The sequence below is a fragment of the Trachemys scripta genome, chromosome 1, assembly GCF_013100865.1.
Source record: "Trachemys scripta elegans isolate TJP31775 chromosome 1, CAS_Tse_1.0, whole genome shotgun sequence".
Lineage (NCBI taxonomy): Eukaryota > Metazoa > Chordata > Testudines > Emydidae > Trachemys > Trachemys scripta.
The window spans coordinates 102,735,219-102,757,397 of record NC_048298.1 but is presented as its reverse complement, the minus strand read 5'-3'; the positions used below and the strand labels follow the sequence as shown (position 1 = coordinate 102,757,397).

General features: G+C 45.5%; 1 protein-coding gene across 11 annotated transcripts in view; it reads left to right on the top strand.

Moving 5' to 3' along the window:
- CHRM2 (cholinergic receptor muscarinic 2) overlaps positions 1-22,179 on the top strand; it is a 205,569-nt gene that overhangs the window by 76,544 nt on the left and 106,846 nt on the right. The window contains exons 3-4 of one of the 11 annotated variants that reach the window (XR_004646898.1): positions 3,925-4,080; positions 18,125-18,454. The exons of 7 other annotated variants lie outside the window; for them this stretch is intronic. The gene's annotated coding sequence lies outside the window, so the exon portion shown is untranslated. Of the gene's footprint in view, positions 1-3,924; positions 4,081-18,124; positions 18,455-18,680; positions 19,051-22,179 lie in introns of those variants that run through there. 3 more of the 11 variants (XR_004646899.1, XR_004646895.1, XM_034779815.1) reach the window with 3 other exon arrangements.

The window sequence follows — 22,179 nt, the reverse complement described above, 5'->3', positions numbered from 1 at the left end:
CAAATGTTGTTCTGCACAACATAAAAATATTGGATGATGTATAAGATGAAGAGAAGGATGAATAGACCCAATGTACTGTAAATGTAATTTGCAACACTCCCTACTATACCAGATGTTATGCAGCTTGCAAAGGCCTGATCCAAAGCCATTGAAGTCAATGGAAAGTCTCCCGTTGTCTTCAATGGGCTTTGGATTAAGCTCCAAAAATGCATTTAATTTTTGACCTGCCTATTCCCCTGCTATTTCAGTTGAGTCTCACCTGAGCAAAGAATGAATTTTGTAATTAGCACAAATGTCAATGGGAGTTTGGCACCAAGTGCTCTTGAAAATCCCATTAGATGCCTATCTGCATCTTTAGGCACCTAAATACCTTTAAAAATCTGGCCCTCAGTGGCTAGGCAGAACATTTGAACAACTATCAAAGGAATGCTTCTTGTATGCTCCAGTGAGGTAGCTCTTTTGAAATATCTTGTGCCCAGTGAGGGCAAACACCTCTGTGGTGTCTATCATGGAGGGCTGTCCTTCCCAAAGTCAAGCAGAGTTGATCAAATATGTCTAGTGTCCAGTGATAGGACATTTCAGTGCAGTGCCCAATGTTCATTGAGCAGGCTTTCCTATAAGGAAATGGAGGAGTTGCTCCCATAAGTGCTTGCTGGTGTCCACTGAAGGTGCATCCTTCTATTTGTTCCAGAGCTTCTCTTTTTTCAGCCTCCAGAAACTCCCTCTTTAGACCCAAAAGCCATTTTTATCAATCATTTGTATGTCTCAAATAAATTCCCCCCAAGGAAAATGACGAAAGACGAAATGCATGCCTTTTTTCATTGCCTGTGATATCTCTCCGGTGAAGTATAATTAAGGTATTTTCATGCTGGCTGGCCTGTACTGTCTGCCCTTCATGAGAGATGAAGTCTATCGAGCTGTTATTTGTTTTTTGCACATTGTGTGAGGAAGGATTAAGCCACTGCAGTGTTTAATACCAGTAAATGATCTGGAACTCCATAAAAACATCAGTTATGTTACAGTTAAAGGTGTCTCAAAGCTCTCCTGGAGAGCTGGGGCTCTGTCTTCATTCCCTCTCATGACAGAACCTATGGGCAATTGTCTCTGGAGATTATGAGAGGCTTTTAAGTGAAGAAATCAGCTGAGGGATTGCTAAGAACAGAGGGGATTTTCTCCGTTATCATTTCAAATGTCTTTAAAAAAAGATACGGGAGGATTGTGCTGGCAAAAGGTGCGATACTCACAGCTCTGAAAAGAGGGAGTCCTTACCTTAGTGCCTCAGCCCTGACATGCAGGGAGGATAGTTAATCTTCAGGACTATTTGGTCCTTGACATTTCTAGGAAGGCTGTCAGCAGTGATGGTAATTAGTGCTGATTGTAATACTGTGTGGGGAGGGTTAGGGAGGAGGGGAAGAGTGAAAACCTGGGTATTAGGAAATGGACTGAGCCTAGCAATTCATTTTGCACAGGCTACTAAATAGCCATCAAATGGCAACAATTTTCAGTCACTATCAACCTGAAATGGGTAATGTCCTTGATGTAAAAGCCGCTATGGCCCTTCATCCAGTCCTCTGAGCCTGCCAGTCACCCCCATAATCTATCACTGCCTTTTACAAACATATGTGAATTGTTGTGCTTGTGAGTGAGAGACTGATAGTTCTGGTTAAAACCAGACATAGTGCCAGACACTCGGAGGGTGCAAGTTGGCGTAACTCTATTGGCTTCAATGGAGCTATGCTGCTTTATAACCAGAGGACGGTCTGGAGCATAGCACAGATATGAAATGCATAGATATGCACAGATATGATATGCATAGAAACTTCCCTTCACACAGCCCTGTTAATGTATCTCAGTTTTGACCAGCAACTTCCTCTGATATTTCAATTTTCTAGGACTCCACACAGATTTAAAAGTGTGTTTCAGTCCTTCCTGAACAGCCACACCCTCAGTCCTGGCACTCTGCCAACATATGTTAGTCCTGACCTTTGGAATCCCCTGCTATTACAGCAGCAACAATGGCATTATCTACTGGTACAGAGTAAAATAGGTACCTGTAATTTTTCTGTATTTACTAGGAATTACCTAAGTACATATTCTTGGAGATTTCTTAATGCCCTTAAGTCACAAAACAAAATAACAAGGGACACTCCTAAATACCACATGCAAAGTAATTAAATGCATTACTCAGTTAATGAATGGATTGTGTAATCACTAAACATTGCTACGAATTGCTAAACGTTGCTGCAAAGTGTAGAATGGGTACATTTGCTTACTACTATCAATAACTTCAGTTATGCCATTGTAAGTACATTTTAGTCAGAGTCCAGAAATAAAACCCCTATGCTCTTACAGAGAGTCCCTGTGAGATTCCCAGAGCACACTGAGGTGCGGAAGAGGAGGGATGTCTGATTTTCTGGTGACAGGCAAATATGGGAGAGCCAATGTTCTAATCAGGGCTGAAGAACTATGTGTGGTCTGTCCTAGATCCAGAGGTGAAAGTAAGCTGGTACGCCCTGGTACGTTGTACCGGCAAGAGCCGGTGTGCTGTACCGGAGTGGTCCGGCTTCCCCAGGCAGCAATTTAAAGGGCCTGAGGCTCTCAGCAGTGGCTGGAGCCCCAGGCCCTTTAAATTGCCACCAGACCCCCACTGCTGGAGCCCTAGGGTAGCAGCAGCGGGGCTCCGGGGGTTATTTAAAGGGCCGGGGCTCCCCCTGCCTCTACTGCCCTGGGCCCTTTAAATAGCCACCGGAGCCCAGCCACCGCTACCCCAGGGCTCCAAGGGCTATTTAAAGGGTCGGGGCAGTAGAAGCAGGGGAGTGCTGGGCCCTTTAAATAGCCCCCAGAGCCCTGGAGTAGCGGTGGGGCTCCGGGGGCTATTTAAAGGGCCCAGGGCTCCTGCTGCCTCTAGGGCCCCAGACCTTTAAATAGCCGCCGGAGCCCTGCTGCTGGAGCCCTGGGGTAGCAGCAGCAGCCGGGGGCTCCAGCAGCCATTTAAAGGGCTGGGGCCGTAGCAGTGGACAAGCCCTGGACCCTTTAAACTGCTGCCGGAGCCCCCGGCTGCCGCTGCTAACCTGATGGGGGAGGGGGAGGGCTGGCTCTGACCCCCCAATCCCCACCCCTTCCGCCCGAGCCCACGCCCCTTCCGGGGGCCAGAGCCTGCCCCAGCCCAGCCCCATACCGATAAGTCCCTATTTCTACTTTCACCCCTGCCTAGATCCCAAAACACTCTTCACTAGACAACCAATGGTAGAACATGGAAACAGAGGACACACTGGAAAAACCCAATGGTACATGTAGTCCATTACCTTGTCTTTCACAGTGTCCAGCAGCCCTGCAGAAAGCAGTTATGGGATAATCTGTTTGTATGGAAAGTTTTTTCTTAATCCTGAATAGTTAGAGGTTGGCCTAAAACCTCAACCCTTGAGTGGAAGAGTTTATATTTGTATCCAAACTACATTTTATTTTATTTTTTTGCTAAATTTGTACTAAAATAACTCTAGATATTCTTGTTAGCCATATCAATGTCCAATCCATTTTTAAACCTGCTAAGCTCTTGCCCGCAGTGATACTGTGTGGCAAGGAGTTCTGTAGGTGAATTGTGCACTATGTGAAAAAGAATTTCCTTTTACTGGTTCTAACTTTGCTGATGTTCTGTTTCAAATGTCTCCTGGTTCTTGTATTCTGAAAGGGGCTGAACAGAAGTCCCCTATCTATCTTCTGTATGACATTCATTATTTTATGCAGTGTAGTTGTAGCTGTGTCAGTCCCAGGATATTAGAGATGCAAGGTAGGTGAGGTGACATCGTTGGTCCAATATACTTCACCTGCCTGATCTCTCATTCATTATTTTGTATATCTTTATCCAGTCTCCTCTTAACTGGCTCATCTCTAAGGTAAACATTACCAATCTTTTCAATCTCTCAGTGGGAACAGGATCAGCTAAATAAACCTTAATGTAAGCTGAAGAAGAGAAGGAGATGTATTGATTTGAAGTATGTGGAGAGAAGAATCTTGAGTCTCAAAATGTCAGGCCCATTCAGTTGCAGGGCTTGGGAGCAGCGCAGCTTGGAATAATTTGCTGTGAGTAACATTCCTGGCCAATGTTGCTATTTTTCTTCCTTCAAATAATTATTCACATTCTTTTCTATTACTGAACCACATTGAGTAAAAAGTGCAAGCAGGGCCAGTGCAAGCATTTAGGCAAACTAGGCAGACGCCTAGGGCGCCTAGTGGTTGGGGGCGCCTAAAAGCCCGCTCAGGCGAGGAGGTGGAGTGGAGGTGAGCTGGGGCGGGGGTGGTGCGGGGAGGGCCGCCTGCAGTAACGGGGGTGGCGGGGCGCACAGGGGAACTGCTCCCCGCCCCAGATCACCTCCACTCTGCCTCCTCTGCTGAGCACACAGCCCCCACTCTAAGTCTCCTCCAATTGGCGCCGCAAGCCTGGGAGGGGAGGAGAATTAAAGCGGCGCCGGCATGCTCAGCGGAGGAGGCGGAGCCGAGGTGAGCTGGGGTGGGCTCCCCAGGCAGGGTTAGCTGCCGCGGGGCGGGGGGGCGAGTCTCCTCGGGCGGGGTTAGCTGCCGTGGAGGTGGGCTCCCCGGACCCCGGGTGGGGTTAGCTTCCATGGGGGGGGATCTCCCCGGGCGGGGTTAGCTGCTGCGGAGGGAGAGGGAGGTCGCCTTGAGCAGGGTTCGTGGGGGGGGGGGGGGGGTTGGGGGCGGGGGGGGGGTGGGGTTAGCTGGGTGAGCAGGGGGGCGCAAGGAGTAAGTTTCACCTAGAGCGTGAAACTTCCTTAAGTTTCACCTAGGGCGTGAAACTTCCTTGCACTGGCCCTGAATGCAAGAATTAGCTCTTGAAGCAACAAGAACAATCAGATCAAATCATGGTGTGGGTTAGGGGGATGGAAATGAAGATTTTGAGTCTTTTTCCCCTGGAGAGGTTTTCAAAGCTTAACACATGCATTGACCAGGAGCAGGGACATTTATGGTGGGGAGGAAGAGGCCTTTGACTATTGTAGTTGTTTTTGATGGAGGGGCCTGGTCTTCCAGAAGATGTAAATACTGTGAGGGTTTTAGATGTACCTACCTTGGGATTGCAGATTAGCTGGATGGTTCAGTGTGGGTTTTTGAATTATACTTATTGGTCTCTCCTTAATGGAGAGATGGGAAGAGATTAGTTTTATTCAGTACTGCAAATCTAGTTGCATGTTCTTTATGGCACTGGCATGAAAAGATCAAGCTCACTTCACTGGTGATTGAAACGGGGACTGAACCCAGATCACCTAAAGTAACCCAGTATGCCCCTGACCCTTTGTCTCTGTCTCTCCCACCCAGTTCATTCAATCCCGGGTGGGTGCTTAAGCAATTGCTTTCAGAATATTATCTTCACTGTCCCAAACAAATAACCACCAGAGGAGCAGATTTGTAATTTTATTTTGTTCTTGTTTATTTGCTCTCCTCAGTCCCCCATAATGAGGCATCATCCACTCCCTGATTGAAGACTCCACTCCATGTGTGTAGGATAGGGCATGCCCTTCAAGCCCCACCCGAAGCTTGCTCCTATTTCTCTGGCATGTGCAATTGTCAAAGCAAACAAACAACACAGCGCCTGAAGGAAACAGATCAGGCAAGGCAGTCAAAGAATGCACATTTGCAGTCATCTGCTGTCCCCCTCCTCCCTCACAACAACAAAACAAAAGCCAGGAGAATAAATTACGAGGGAACCCTTGCAGTTTTATGACGCACTTTATATGCCATGAGCCGGCCACTGCCGTGCCTCTCCACTGCCAGAGAAAGCAAGGGTGAATACAGATTTGATTTGTCACCCAGCACAAGATGTATGGGCAGCATTAGGGAAATGACACTTGGAGCGGAACATAATAAAAAGCGTCTCACTTGGGAGGCTGGCTGGCTGGCCAGCTTTATGAAATGTTATTACCATGTTGTTTACTCCACTCATTTCAAGGTATTTATAACATACTCAATAGACTGTCATTTTTCTCCTACTGACTCTGCACAAAGGGGGTGGGGGGTCAAATGGGAGACAGGAATAGAGATGAGATCCAGGCATTCCCTAAGATTAGAAACAGAGGGTGAGGGAAGGCCAGAAAGTGCACTGTGCACAATTAATTAACTCAATGCATTATGGAGCAATTTCCTCTAAAATATTAGGTAGTGACACAGAACTACTGTCCTCAAGAGACAAATCCAGAGACTAAAAATTGCACTGTCACAATGCACACTCACAAGGAGGCCTTAATTCTGCCTCTTCCTAACTTGAATATGCTTGACTTTGTAATCTTAATAATGTTCTTTTGATGTAGGGTTTGTGTGTGTGTGTGAGATATATATAGACCCATATTTCCTAGCACACACTGAATACTTTGTGTTGCTCTGGCAATAGAAAGCAGCCATAAACTGTAAACATAGTTTAATCGTCTAGTTTATGGTTATGTTGCATGAATGGAATGGTAAAAACCAGGGCCGCCCAGGGTGGGAGCAAGTGGGGCAATAGGCCCCGGGCCCCGCAGGGGCCCCCATGAGTATGTTGGAGGCTCCCCCTGCCTCCGTCTCCCCCCATCCCCTGGTGTCTCAGCTGGTAAGGGGGCGGGGCTGCAAGCTGCAGCTGACCAGCGGGAGCTCAGGCCCCGCTGGAGCCAGGCCGCTGCAGCGCTGTCTGGGGCTGCTCCTAGATGCGGCGCCCTGAGGCTCCTGGAGAGGGGGTAAGCGGCATAGTAAGGGGCTGGGGCTGGGCACCCCCCCGACCCCATCCTGCCCACAGCCCTGACACCAGCTCTAAGCCCAGTCACTCTGAGCCAGGCACCCCCCTGACCCCATCCCTCCCACAGCCCTGACCCCCAGCTCCGAGCCCAGCCCCTCTGAGCTGGGCACCCCCCCGACTCCATCCCCCCCACAGCCCTGACCCCCAGCTCCGAGCCCAGCCCCTCTGAGCTGGGCACCCCCCCGACCCCATCCTCCCCACAGCCCTGACCCCCAGCTCCAAGCCCAGCTCCTCTGAGCTGGACACCCCCCTGACCCCATCTCCCCACAGCCCTGAGTCCAGCCTCTGTGAGCCAGGCACCTCCCAACCCAGAGCCCAGCTCCCCACCCAGCCCTGGGCAACAGCAGCACCACCCCCAGGCAGTGACAGCCCATTGGCACCAATCATTACCATCACCCAGCAACAGCCCATTATGTAATTGCAAATGTATACATGCCATTAAAGCATTTAATGTTTTTAAATAATGTATTTAGTATATTTTCAAATTATTACAAATTAATTTTTGAATGTATTTCACTAGTTATTTTTTACATTTCCAAATACATGTTACTATAGTATTGCAACTTTTTTTTATGGAATGGGGCCCCTGAAATTGCCTTGCCCCAGGCCCCCTGAATCCTCTGGGTGGCCCTGGTAAAAACAAACAAACAGCCAATGTAGCAGTGAATCTGGCCCATGTTCTCTCTGATCCTTTTCTCTCTTTTACTCTTTTACATATAGTGATTTCTCTTTGCAGTTATTGTCCCATTTAAACATAAATGATCTTAGGGTTCCACTAAGAGGGAAATTTTAATATTCTCTGAAGCTTTATTCATCAAACCACAAATCCTTTTGCCATGTCAACAGTCATCGCCTTTTCTTCCCTCTTTCTCTGTCTCAATGTTATTTTTCTTTTCAACTTCCTTTTGTCCTCCTTCTGCCCTTCTCATCCCCCCACTGTTCCTTTCATTTCCCTCTCATGTTTTCCCCTTCTTCTATCCCTTTGTCTCTCACTCTATTCCCATCCCTCTCCTCTTAACCCTGCCCCTCATCACTTCCTTGGTTTTCCTCTATTCCTCCTCCCTGATTTCCTCCTTCCTACCTCTTCATTATCTCCCTGGCAATGAACACACTTGATCCTCTGCATTATCTACCATTCCCTCTCTCCTGCTGTGATGGTCAGTTCTCCTAACATAGCTTCTACACCACCATCTTTGCTCCAATGGTGTCTTTCTCTGGTCTGCAACCAACTCCCCGACATGTGTATCAGCCAGTTTGAAACTAGTAGATGATTAAAATGCAGGAGCAAAACAAGCAACAGAAGCACTTAATGCTATAGGAAGGAAATAGGGACACTTGAGCCCAGGCCAGTTTGCCTCTCAGGATCTCCATGAGGCCATTTATAGTCACTTTTCTAACTGTAGCTGCAGTTCAGGGACATGATTCTTAAGTCCAGACAAGAGGTGCTCAGGTGCAGGGCCCAGGAGATGAGAGTAAAGCTGGTTTTATGCCACTTTTGTGCTCTCCTGATCCTCAGGGCTGCTGAGGGGCAGTTTGGCCCATGTCTTAAGTTAGAGCACATTGAAGACCCCTGTAATGGCACTCAGTGTTGTGGCAGCTGAGGAATCAATAGAGAGCCATAAACATGCTCCATAAATGCCCCTTATGGTGTGTGGAGGCATATGTCACGATTCCCTTATAGCATGAGAATTCTCAGTAGGTCTCTCTTAAAGTTTGCTTTCCATCCCTGGAATGATGTAGCCCAGTGGTTTCCAACCTTTTTTCATTTGCAGACCCCTAAAAAATTTCAAATGGAGGTGCCCATCTTGTTGGAAATCTTAGATGTAGTCTGAGGACCCCCAGGGGTGCGCAGACCACAGGTTGAAAACCACTGTTCTATGGTAATGACAACCTTTTGCGGACCCCTTAGATGTAGTCTGTGGACCACAGGTTGAAAAACTCTGCTATAGCCTTCTCAGGGGCAATGATCTGGCTTTTAGGTCCTTACTTTTCATTAAGATTTGGACAGAAAAACACATTTTAAATAAAACATCTAATTGGCAACATTTGTCAATTTAAAAAAAAAGTAAAAGTTTCAGGCATTGACATTTTCCTCAGCTTATGTGATTTTTCTTCAGCTTCTGGAAAAGACACCCACCAATTGGCTCTTCATTTTCTTCCTTTCCCATCACATGAATATTTCAGGCAGTTTTGAGACTCTGTAATGAGAAATAAGATTAAACTAAAGGCACGTTAGTAATTTTGACAAGGGCTGAAAGTGCAACGAAAAGAATTTAAGAACAGGCTGTATTTTAATACACCTGTATTCCGAGCAGAATCACATGAGAATATATGATCACAGAAAAATTATATAAGCCCTTGTTTGCATCAAGGCTGTCTTATTTAGCACTCATGAAACATATAACAGGAGGGCCCAGATGGATTAATGAGGTAAAATGTATCCTGTATGACTCATGAACTGACTTATTAAAACAGTATATAAGATATTTTGCTTTCCAGCAGAAAAATCATCTCTGTTTTGTAGCCTTTGTGTATGTGTGTGAATACAATATAAATCAAATGAAGCACTGGCATGCAACATTAGTAATTAGCTGCAATATATCTCCTAACAAAGAGAACTGATCCTCACTCAGTGTTCTGATCGAGAAGAGTGTATTTTTTTAGACCTGCCGTTGAAAGGTGAACTAAAAAAACAACTAAGCTAAGCACAAATTTGTGTGGAGAAACTCTTCACTATGCAGATTTGGGATCTGAGGTGGGAATCCAGCCAAGAAATACATTAGTTAACATAATTTTTTAAAATGGCCACTCCCTCTGTGGATTCCTTCATCACTTTCTCTGGTTTACCGAAAATATCCCACAATGCATCAGTTTTACATTGCTGATGAGTTGTTTTGGTTACAATGAAACGTCTTGTGTCAGTGGGCCACATTCTGATACCCCTAACGATTCATAAGCAGTGATTCACTCCACAAGTAGTCCCACTGAAATCAGTGAGATTCCTTGCAGAGTAAAGGGCAGAGTTATAAAGGTATTTAGGTGGCTAAAGAGGCAGACAGAAGTCTAATGGGATTGAGGTGCCTAACTTCCAGAGAAAGTCAATTAGTTTTGGATCAGGTCTAAAGTAAAATCTGGCCCTGGAACGTGACTGTAGCTTTGCTGATCACCTTTAAATAGGGTGACCAGACAGCAACTGTGAAAAATCGGGACAGGGGGTGGGGGGTAATAGGAGCCTATATAAGAAAAAGACCCCAAAATTGGGACTGTCCCTATAAAATCGGGACATCTGGTCACCCTACCTTTAAAACCAGGACCAGTTGTGGCTACATGATTTCAATGATGTAATAAAATACTTTGTGATACTGACATAATTTCACCACTGGGAAAGGAGGAAATAGCCCCCCTAGTGTCCTGTTCTGTGGAAGGCAGAATGATATTTGTTGTGATTCACTGAGGAGCAATTGCTGCAGGAAGTTACAAAATTGCATTTCGGCCGAGGATACACAGGCACTTTAAGAAGCCACAGTGAATCTAGACAACTTTACAATCCATTTATCAAAGTGCCTGCAATTCCCAATTCAAGGCAGGTGAAGCAATAATATAGAAGGAGCAAAGAAAGTAAATCTGTACCCAGAGAATTTTAATAAATAAAAAAAATAAAAATAAAAAAAAACAGTGCAGACCCATTGGGCTCTTGCCAGCTCTTGTTATTACAGCTGGAGCTTGGCACTTGCTTATTTACTGTTTCATTGAAAAGAGATCTGTGGAATAAAGGATCTCTTACTGTTCAGCCCATAAAGATGAAAGAGAAGGGGCGCGATAAGAATGAATCACCTATTATGTAATGGGCTTTCTTAGACCAGTTCTGCAGGACTCAAACTGACTTCCCTGTATAACTTCTAGGCTTTCATCCAGGGGTTAACCCTGCACTGCTGCGTTAAATTAATCTTCTTATCGTTCACTCCTGTCTCAGCCCCTGCTTTTTCCATTATCTTTGAGCATTCTCCTGGGCCTTCCTTAGGAAAGGTGTCTCATGAGTGAATGGTCACCACCAATGGCTTGCAGAGAAATACCACTAACTCCTACCAATTTATTGGGTACAAGATACTGCAGGTAGCACACAGTTACAAATAAAAGGCATATAGTTTATTTAGCGTTGAGGGTTCAGCGCCTTTTACTGTTTATCCTGGGGAGGGGGGGATAACACATGCATCACAGAATTGTGACACATATTTTTTATCATCATTATTATTATTTTATTAGTGATGCCCAGAGACTCCACTGTGCAAAGCACTGTCTAAACACATAGTGAGAACCCGTCCCTGCCCTGTGGAGATTACAGTTCAAATAGTAAGACAGACAAAAAATGGGGAAAACTTCCAAGGAGAACATTGGGAACTAAAGCCCAGATTTTAAAGGTGTTTAGTTTCCATCTCCAGGTAAATATCACTGCATTATATAATACAATGTCATCATGCAAGGATACAGCACTTTGCCCTTGCACAGCCCCAAAAGTTCTTTTGGGACCCTTTTTATACCTTACAAATTAGACTTCCAGGATATAGGAAATGGCCCAGTAAAATCAGGAGAGGAAAAAAACGGCATGTTTGCCAACCCTAAGCTATCTGCTTTGTGATTAGAGTTGGGCAAATAATGGGAAAAAAAGTATTGAAAAAATGTGATGGAATTCCTCAAATATGTTGTTTTACAATTGTAGGAACAGATCCTCCACTGGTGTGAACTGGCATAGCACCATACCGATTTACACTAGCTGAGGACATGGCCCGTCATGTATCCAGCTCAAATTGTGATATAATAACCCCTAAGTATTTTCCTGGGTGCCTTTGTGAGTGAGCTAGGGGTAGCTGACCTCATTGTGATGCTTCTGTTGTGAGTGTTTGCATAGAGAGAAATCTAAAAGAATCAAAGCAGAATCATCAGTGCAGACTGTGTTAGTGTCATGGTTACTGTAGTGAGGGAGGAAACACCTGGCCCCTCAAGGCATGTGTGGTTGGGACCAGAAGCTGAGGCTGGCAGGTGGCTGCTGGTAAAGTAAGTGGAGGGGTGGGGGAAGGACAGAATGCAGAGCCTATGATAAAGCTGGAGAAATGAGAACGCTTCCCGGTGAGCAAACCCATAGTACCAGTGTCCTGTGAGTCTGTTTGGGACTGGAAGGCTGGAGAAACAATCGTTTTTTTAGATTGCATGGTCAGAACCTACCCACTGACCTTTGTTTGTTTCGGAAAACAATCTGTACATTCCCATTTGCAAAGATGCTGCCATTGTGTTATCACGGGATGAGACAGGAATGAAAAATGGGGGTGAATGGAGGCACAGGGCCAGATTCATCCCTGCCTAAGGGTGGCTTTACCTTATGCTCCAGATGTACATCCAAAGAGCCAATGCACTGATGCAAGCAGGTTTGCCAGAGCCACACCCCCTCTTGCTCCCAGCCATAGAACTGGGGCCTCTGTGGAAGTGGTACAGTTTTGGCGGAGCTGGATCTGTACTTGTCATAGCAGCACCAAGCGTGTGCCTGGGGCGGCAAGCCGCGGGGGGCAGCCTGCCAGTCGCCGTGAGGGCAGCAGTCAGGCTGCCTTTGGCGGCATGCCTGCGGGAGGTCCGCTGGTCCCACGGCTTCGGCAGCAATTCGGTGGCAGGTACGCCGAAGGCGCGGGACCGGCGGACCTCCCGCAGGCATGCTGCCAAAAGCCACTTGACTGCCATGCTTGGGGCGGCAAAATACATAGAGCCACCCCTGGCTGAGAGCATGCCCCAGAGAGGTCCTATGCCTGCCCTATATCTTCTTTGCATCACACTGGCTGGTATAAAGGGGTTCTATGGCAATTATTAATTCAGCCCAGAGTCTGGGAAGTCAGGATACCTCAGCCCAACTCTTGGGAATCAGCATACATCCCGCGTAGCAGACTGCGAGCCGGAGATCTCCCCAAGGGCTTGGAGGAGGAATCTTTAACTCCCACATCTGGCCAGGGAGCAGCTGCCACTGCAGCCCTGCCACTGCAATCACCTTGATCATGTCTGTGCTGCCTCTCTCTGTAGGGAGCCAGAACATTTACAAAGCAATCCACTGGCTCTGTCCCCCGCCAGCTTCTGCCATGCCCTCAGCCCCCCCCCCCCCCCCCCGTGTTTTATGGAACACTCCATGCAAAGTGCGGGAGGAGGGAGGCACATGGCCTGCAGCCCTCTCCTCAACACAAACCTTGTGCAGTGGAATTGCATCCGTTTGCACAGCGATGTTGCTCCTAAGTCTCTTTGGACCTCAGTTTCTTCCATTGTAACAGGGCTGACAGCACTTTGGACACGTCTACACTGCACACTCCTTTCAGCAGTGTGTAGAGTACATATACTGCATGCCCTCCTAGCATGGGTATAAATCACAGAGTAGACAGTGAGGCACTGCTTAGGCGAGGAAAAGACATGCCTGAACCCTGTGGGTATTTACCCTGCATGACTCTCTACATGCCCAAGCAATGCCACTCCCATGTACACTGCTATTTTTAGCAGTGTAGTGTCCCACTTCCTCCTCACTGCTGGAGTCTTTCCCTGCCACAGGGAAAGGCTCTGTCAGGGGGGAGGTAGCAGGGAAAGTCTCCAGCAGCTCTTCACTGGCACAGCCTTTCCCCACTCCCCTGCACCCGTCCGCCAGAGCCTTTCACTGCCACGTGCAGCTACACACCACAGGGTCAGGGCAGCTTGGTTTTCACTGCAGCATGTAGCTATACTTACCCTCCATGGCACTGCCAGGGGTGTGTAGTGTAGACATACCATTAAAGAGCTTTGTAATCCATTGATGAGAGGTGCGGCATAAATGCAAAATATTACTATTCATTACTAACACTATTGCCCATTCCTGCAGATTACCAGGAAGAATGATCCCATTACTGATCTCACATCTGTGATTCGATCACACACTACTTTTCAAGCTATTGCCATTGTAAGGCAAATTAACTGTTGTATTACAGATATCTGGCCTTGTAAACTGTAGCTGTGACTGGATGTATTTGCCATCTGTCAGCTGTGTGCTGGCTGATGTGAAAAGAGCTGGTGGTCGGAGTCCAGTTCCTGGTGAGCAGATGTCAGCCTCAACAACCACCATCACCGCCGCTGATAATAAGCTCTATTGTTAGTTGTCTCAGCAAAGTTAAGTCAAAGACTGAAAGGGCATGGAGTATAAAATACCTCTAGTGTGGTGATTCTTTCCTCCTGTTCAGGGCAGGGCTTAGACAGCTTCTTGGGAATGAAGGAAGCGTGCACTGCCACTACCCTTCTGTACAGATTCCTGGGTAAATTGAAAGCTGTGGTCTTCAAGGCTAATGGTACTGATGTGCTGTATGAGTTTCCTATAGTCATCATTGATTTTTGGAATGGGAAATTTCCAAATGTACCACAGGACTCCCCTATGCCATCACTTTTAAACAGAAATGGCTTTAATTAGTGTCCTGTGTATTAAAGTCTCCAACATGCCCACCTGTGGTATCTTCTAGTTAGTCACATTTGAAAGTGTTTTAAAATGTCAGCTCTGCACCACCCAGAGATTTCCCTAGAACAAGAGAACACTCACTAATCTATCTGGCTAGCTCAGCTTTATGGTCCCTTTACACCATCAGAGCAGCACAAAGGGCCTGTGTCACAGCCAGCATCTGGATCTAAGTGTTTTATAATTAGGGAGGTCAAAAAAAATTTGAAGAACAACTAGCAGAAGACAGAAATTAACAACAAGGATTTTTAAAGTACATCAGAAGCAGGAAGCCTGTCAAATAATCAGCAGGGCCACTGGACAAGTGAGGTGCTAAAGGGGCACTCAAAGAAGACAAAGCTGTTGTGGAGAAGTTAAATGGATTGTTTGCTTTGGTCTTCACTGCAGAGGATGTGAGGGAGATTCCCACACCTGAGACATTCTTTTTAGGAACTGTTCCAGATTGAGGTATCAATAGAGGAGGTTTTGGAACAAATAGATAAATTAAATACTAATATATCACCAGGACCAGATGGTATTCACCCAAGAATTCTGAAGGAATTCAAATATAAAATTGCAGAACTACTACCTGTTGCTTAAATCAGCCTCTGTATCAGATGACTGGAGGATAGCTAATGTGATGCCATTTTTTTAAAAAGGCTGGAGATGCAATCCTGGCAATTACAGGCTGGTAAGCCCAACTTCAGTACCAGGCAAATTGGTTGAAACTATAGTAAAGAACAAACTTATCAGACACATAGATAAACATAATATGTTGGGGAAGAGTCAACACAGCTTTGTAAAGGGAAATCATGCCTCACAATCTATTAGAATTCTTTGAGGGTGTCAACAAGCATGTAGACAAGTGTGAGCCATTTGATATAGCATACTTGGACTTTCAGAAAGCCTTTGACAAGGTCCCTCACCAAAAGCTCTTAAGCAAAGTAAGGATCCGTAACTGGTAAAAAGATAGGAAACAAAGGGTAGGAATAAATGGTCAGTTTTCACAATGGAGAGAAGTAAATAGCTAGGTCCCCAAAAGATCTGTACTGCGGCCAGTGTTGTTCAACATATTTATAAACAATCTGGATAAAGGGATAAAGAAGAGGTGGCAAAGTTTGCAGACAATAGAAAACTACTCAAGATAGGTAAGTCCAAAGCCGACTGCAAAGAGTTACAAATGGATCTTGCAAAACTGGGTGACTGGGCAACAAAATGGCAGATTAAATTTAATGTTGATAAGTGCAGAGTAATGCATATTGGAAAAAATAATTACTACTATTCATACAAAATGATGGGGGTCTAAATTAGCTGTTACCATTCAAGAAAGAGATTTAGGAGTCAACATGGATAGTTCTCTGAAATTATCTTCTCAGTGTTCAGCAGTAGTCAAAAAATCAAACACAATGTTAGGAACCATTAGGAAAGGGATAAATAATAAAATAGAAAATATTATAATGCCACTATATAAATCCATGGCATGCTCATATCTTGAATACTTTGTGCTGTTCTGGTTGTCCTGTCTCAAAAAAGATATATTAGAATTGGAAAAAGTACAGAGAAGGGCAACAAAAATGATTGTGTGTATGTACCAGCTTCCATATGAAGAGATATTAAAAAGACTGGAACTGTTCTGCTTGGAAAAGAGACAACGGGGGGGGAGGGGTGATATGAATCATGAATAGTCTGGAGAAAGTGAATTAGGAAATGTTATTTACCCCTTCACATAACACAAGAACTAGGGGTCACCCAATGAAATTAATAGGCAACAGGTTTAAAACAAACATAAGGAAGTACTTCTTCCCACAACGCACAGCCAATCTGTGGTCCTTGTTGCGAGGAGAAGTTGTGAAACCCAAAAGTATAACTGGGTTAAAAAATAATCTGATAAATTCATAGAGGATAGGTCCATCAATGGCTATTAACCAAGAAGGTCAGGAGTGCAACCCCATGCTCTGGTTGTCCCTATACCCTCGACTGCTAGAAGCTGGGAGTGGACAACAGCAGATGGATCCCTTGATGAATTGCCCTATTATGTTCACTCCCTGTGAAACATCTGGCAGCAGCCACTGTTGGAAGACAAGATACTGGGCTAGCTGGACCACTGATCTGACCCAGTATGGCCATTCTTATACAGTGGAAAGTGGGCATTTATTATTTTTTTCTTGTGTTTTTAGCATTTTAATGTTTCTTTGGTCTTAACCACTTGGTTACAAGGTTTGGTTCCACCCAACACTGCTGATGATTTAGATCTATTATGCGTTTGATCTTATTTGTAAAAACAGTAGCCCATGGCAGTCACATAACTTCTTTCCCTCCTTCTGTTAGCAACATGATGGTCCAATCTTTGCCAGGAACTCTTCAGTTCCATTCCAGTAACTCTATCCCCTGTGGCTATTTCCTTAGTTTTAATTTCCAGTGTAGTTTTTCTTTAAGTATGTTATCCATGGCTCCTCCTCAGAATAAGTTAATCCCAAAGACTGAATTGTATTCCTTTGATCTGCCTTTCCTACTTAGATGTATTAATAATATTATTATTTACCATTTTTATCATGCTTTTTATTATTTACTATATTCTTTCATCCATAAAGTGCCTTTTATTCCTTTATTAAGGGCCCCAAATTACTTTACAAGCTTAAAGTGTTATACAATGTATATACCTAGGGATCCCTTAATCCATGACCAAAATGGCAGATGCCTGTTGGGTGAATTACAGCAGCTGTTTACTAGCAGACAACACTGCTCAGCAGATCAGGATGGAAAGTGAAAAATACTGTATCTAAGACCCTGTGATACCATGCACCACATTAGACCTGAATTATGTGGGCAGGCCCCACTAGTTATGTGGCAGAGCTGTCCTGAGTTCTGTGCCAAATTGGCAATTATATGTTAACCAAGCTTGGGAGCTTTGTGTGGCTTGTAAGAATGGGAAATGGGGAGAAAGCACTGTCTTGTAAGGCGCTGGGGTGGATGGTTGAATTATATGGATGCCATTTGAGGTGTTTAAGCTACACAGGAGGGGGCTGTGCTCCTGAGTGGTTCAGAAGCTCTGAATGGCAGATGCTTTCTCAGGGCCACCAAAAACAGGAAAGATGGGAGAACAGTCATGGGCCCAATCAAAACAATGAAAGGGGGATAGCTGGATGGCTGCTGAGCTCTTTCTTTTCTTCTATCCTTCCGTTTTCCTTTCCATTAGCAATTGCAGTGTTCAGGAAGGAGGCAGGCTGGTTGGAGGAAAAAACAGAGCATTTTTTCCCCCAACTATACAGGCAATCAGCTCAATCTGAATTTGCTCTGGCCTCTAGAAACATCTAGCTCACACTGGGCATGCTCAAAGGTTGAAGATAGACATAAGCAAGAAAGCAAAGCCCTTCTCCATTTTTTTGTATGTATTCAGTGTTTACTTGCAATCTTCTGATTCTGCATATATTCCTGCTAGTAACTTCTTTGCAAGTGCTGAGATTGTCAAAGGAATTCAAATGAGAAAGGTGCTTAAATCCCATTGAAATCCATTGAGTTGGGTGCCTAACGCCCTTAGGCTTCTCCAAAAATCCCAGCCTACAACATTAGCCAAAAGAAAATACAAATGGGTCTGAAGACAGCTAAAGCCAAGCGTTTACAAATCTGAATGAAGAGCAGCTGGGAAATGTTTTGCTGCTTTCTTCCAGCTCTGTTTGCAATGGGGTTGGAAGAACAGAAGCACAATAAATGCTCCATTTTATTTATTTATGAGATTGCCAAAGGTGCTAGTGGCAGTTCAGTGCCCAATTCCTATTGACATTTAATAGGATTTAGGCCCCTGAACACCTTATTGTCTGGAACTGTCTAGTAAGCTCCAACCTGCCAACCAGTGACCTGCTAACACTTCCTAGGACAGAAGCTGAACCCTGACAGAGGACTCAAGTCCTGGATCCTGACTGGGAGAATGCTGGGAATCCTGATTGGTCCACAGCTTCGATATAAATCCAGCACAAGAACAGACAATTGTCCATGCAACTGGGCTCCAACCTGCTCTGGACTGTGTGGCTCCTGTGCCCCTGGCTTGATTTCCTTGCATCCAAACTTCTTGGCTTGACTCCCGGCATCTGATTCCAGACTCCAGTTTGTCTCCTGCTTCTCACCTCTTGGTATCCTGACTCTGACTCCTGACCCATGGTTCTCATCTTCAGTTTGTCTCCTGCCTCGGACCCCCAGTATCCTGACCCGGCACATGGTTGTGCTCTCAAGTTTTTCTCCTGCTTCTGATCTCCCAGTATCCTGACCCAGCTGACTCTTGGCTCTCATCCCATGACTGTGGACCCGGACTCTGACCACTAGGTCTGGCTGCCCATGATCTGGCCATGACATTTATGAATTGAGGCAAAATGTAATTACCAAAATTGGGATTTGCCAAGACAGCAGATTCCTAGTCCTGAGGAAAGATTTTGAAATGACTGAATAATCAGGTCTTCTGTTTTATCTCCATCTAAATGAGGGCAGCCATTCTGGCCTGTTTTATATCTCTTCAACAGTAGAAGGGAGACTTCCAGTTGCGCACACACGTGATCATTAACATAGATACTGTCAGGCTGGTATGCCCTAAATATAACCTAAAAACACACGATAAAAATAAAACCTCCTGCCTGATCATGATGTATCTGTCAGTTCCACAATGTGAGGTCTACAACACTGACAGCAACTTGGAGAACTTCTCTGCTTGGAAATCTGTCAAGAACAAACCCAGGGCTGTATGTTTGTTTCTTTTTTTCATGACTGCATTCCTCTGGCTGTCCATCTCTGCTACATTCTGGTGAGCAAGGTGAGTATCAAAACAGCACAAGAAGCCTGGGTCTCAGAAGATTCAGGGTGAGAGGTTTTCCTTTGACTACAGTGAGGCCCTTGGCATGTACATTATTTGTGAGCAGTTTGTTGTGACTATTTGAAATTCAAACAGTGATAGTTAGCATGGACTGGGAACAAAGGCAGTCAGGCTTCCATTGTGAATACTGACAAGTATGAATTCAAAATTTGTTTTCCATGGCTATTCTCTTAATATCCACTTAAAATTTGCTGTTTTTATGAACATCCCCACTGCTAAATTTATTCTCTAGAATATTCATAGAAGACAAACACAGAAGTGGCATGAGCAAAGAGCAGAAAAAGTGAATTCAGCTTTTATTCCAGCAAACATTCTCTTTATTTTAGATAAACCCCTAGCTCTGTTGTGAAATCAGAAAAAAATGGTAAATCCTTAAACCAAAAAAGAGTTTGAGAGGTTCAAGATATCTCAGACTCAGTGGGCTTTCACTTTCCTAACTGAAACACCAGTTGATTTAAATAGCTCACATAATTAGTGTTATACTGGATTTATTGAGGAATACTTGTGGCACCTTAGAGACTAACAAATGTATTTGGGCATAAGCTTTCATGGGCTAAAACCCACTTCATCGGATGCATGAAGTGGGTTTTAGCCCATGAAAGCTTATGCCCAAATACATTTGTTAGTCTCTAAGGTGCCACAAGTATTCCTCAATAAATCCAGTATAACACTAATTATGTGAGCTATTTAAATCAACTGGTGTTTCAGTTAGGAAAGTGAAAGCCNATGAAGTGGGTTTTAGCCCATGAAAGCTTATGCCCAAATACATTTGTTAGTCTCTAAGGTGCCACAAGGACTCCTCGTTCTTTTTGCTGATACAGACTAACACGGCTACCTCTCTGAAACTGGATTTATTGTTCTCCATCCAATACCCATAGCTAAGTCCAGAACCCTTGTAGGAGATGTTGAGAAGAGAGAAAGCAAGAAAATTAAATGGGACAAAAAGAAAGAAAAGGAGGGAAAAGGAAAGAATATAAATACAATTAACATACATAGAGAGAAAGAGAGAGGTGTTTCCCTCTCTCTCTCTATGTATATATCCTATTATATTTCACAGGCATTGCATTTATTTCTGATGTTCCATCTATTGCAGAACAGTTTTTTGTAACGGAGGTAAGAAAAAGAATAGCCCGAATCATGATTAGCCCTGACTACATTTTACATTGTCTGCAATGGAGGCTGCTGCTGCTGTAGAAGCTTCTTGAATAAAAACAGGGGGATAATAGGAGATACCTGAGATGTCACAATAGGAACAAAGAAGAAATACTTGGGCTATTTATAAAAAAGAAAGGAAAAAAGGAAATATTCAATTCTGAATTCAAACAGTATGAGGAGAGCTGAGAAGAATCAGATAAACACTGCACAAGTGGATCTTATCTTGCCTCTGTGTGAGAAGACAGACACAGGAGATTATAATACGGTACTTGGATGTTCTTGCTCTTCATTCAACCACTTATTACATGTCTCCCATGATGAGAAACAGATTCCAGGGTATCTTTTGAATGTTTTTAATGTGACAGGAGACAGGTTGCATTACTTAGCTAGCCAGCAGGCTGTGTCCTCCTATGTTCAGCACTGCACAGTACATGCAAATTGCCCACAGCCACTCTGCTTAAAACTGCTTCTTACATCTGTCTAATATTTTTACCAGAAGGAAAGAGTAAGAGGGAATTTTCAGATAGTAAATGTTTTATGTCATATTGGTAAAAATGTAGTAAAATTGCATAAATGCGGCAGATCTATATGGCCAAATCATCAATAGACAAAGAATGGATGCTTTTATCAAATGTCATTAACAAACTTTTCCTTTGTGAAGGATGTCCCCAGAACCCTTTTGGAGATCTGAAGATCTCCTCACTTACCACTGGTATTATTAATTACTATTTTATTTATTAGTTTGCAATGCCATAGCACTTAGAGGCTCCAACTGAGATCAGGGCCCCACTACGCTAGGTGCTGTACATACACACAGTAAGGGACAGTCCCTGCTCAAAAAGGGTGTATAGGCTAAATGAAATTTTATAATTCACTGCCTTGCTTGCCAGCTAAGGAGAACAGGATAAGATTCCCTTTGGAGCCCCTAAATGCTTCACCTTATTTGTCCAGAATGATCACCACTGAGTAGGGTTACCATATTTCAACAATCAAAAAAGAGGACGGGAGGAGCCCCGCCCCCGTCCTGTCCTAGCCCCGCCCCCCGTCCTAGCCCCGCCCCGGTCCTGTCCTAGCCCCGCCCCCCTCAGAACCCCCAATCCTCCCCCCCACTCCTTGTCCCCTGACTGCCCCCCAGGACTCCACCCCCTCCCTAAGCCTCCCTGCCTCTTGTCCCCTGACTGCCTCCTCCTGAGACCTTCCCCACATCCTAACTGGCCCCCTAGGACCCTACCCCCTACCTGTCCCCTGACTGCCCCAACCCTTATCCACACCCCCACCCCCAGACAGACCCCCCCCAGAATCCCGACCCCCCCCGGTCTCTTGACTGCCCCCTCCAGAACCTCCCTGCCCCTTCTCCGNTGCCACCTGACAGTCCCCCCCAGAACTCCCAAACACCCCCCCGCTCCCTGTCCCCTGACTGCCCCCTCCTGGGACCCCTGCTCCTAACTGGCCCCCTAGGACCCTACCCCCCTACCTGTCCCCTGACTGCCCCAACCCTTATTCACACCCCCACCCCCTGACAGCTCCCCCCCAGAACTCCTGACCCATCTAAACCCCTCTGCTCCCTGTCCCCTGACTGCCCCCTCCTGGGACCCCTGCTCCTAACTGCCCTCCAGAACCCCACCCCCTACCTAAGCCTCCCTGTGCCTTGTCCCCTAACTGCCCCCTCCTGAGACCCCCCCACCTGTACCCTGACTACCCAAAACATTATACCCCCAACCCCCAGACAGCCCCCCCCGAACTCCCTGACCCATCCAACCCTCCCCCCTGCTCCCTGTCTCTTGACTACCCCCCACCCCGAACCTCCCTGCCGCTTCCCTGGCCCCCGGCCCCCTTACTGTGCTGCAGAGCCATGTGCTCGACAGCGGGGGAGGGCAGCAGGCTCCGAGCTCCAGAGGAACAGCCCGCGATCTG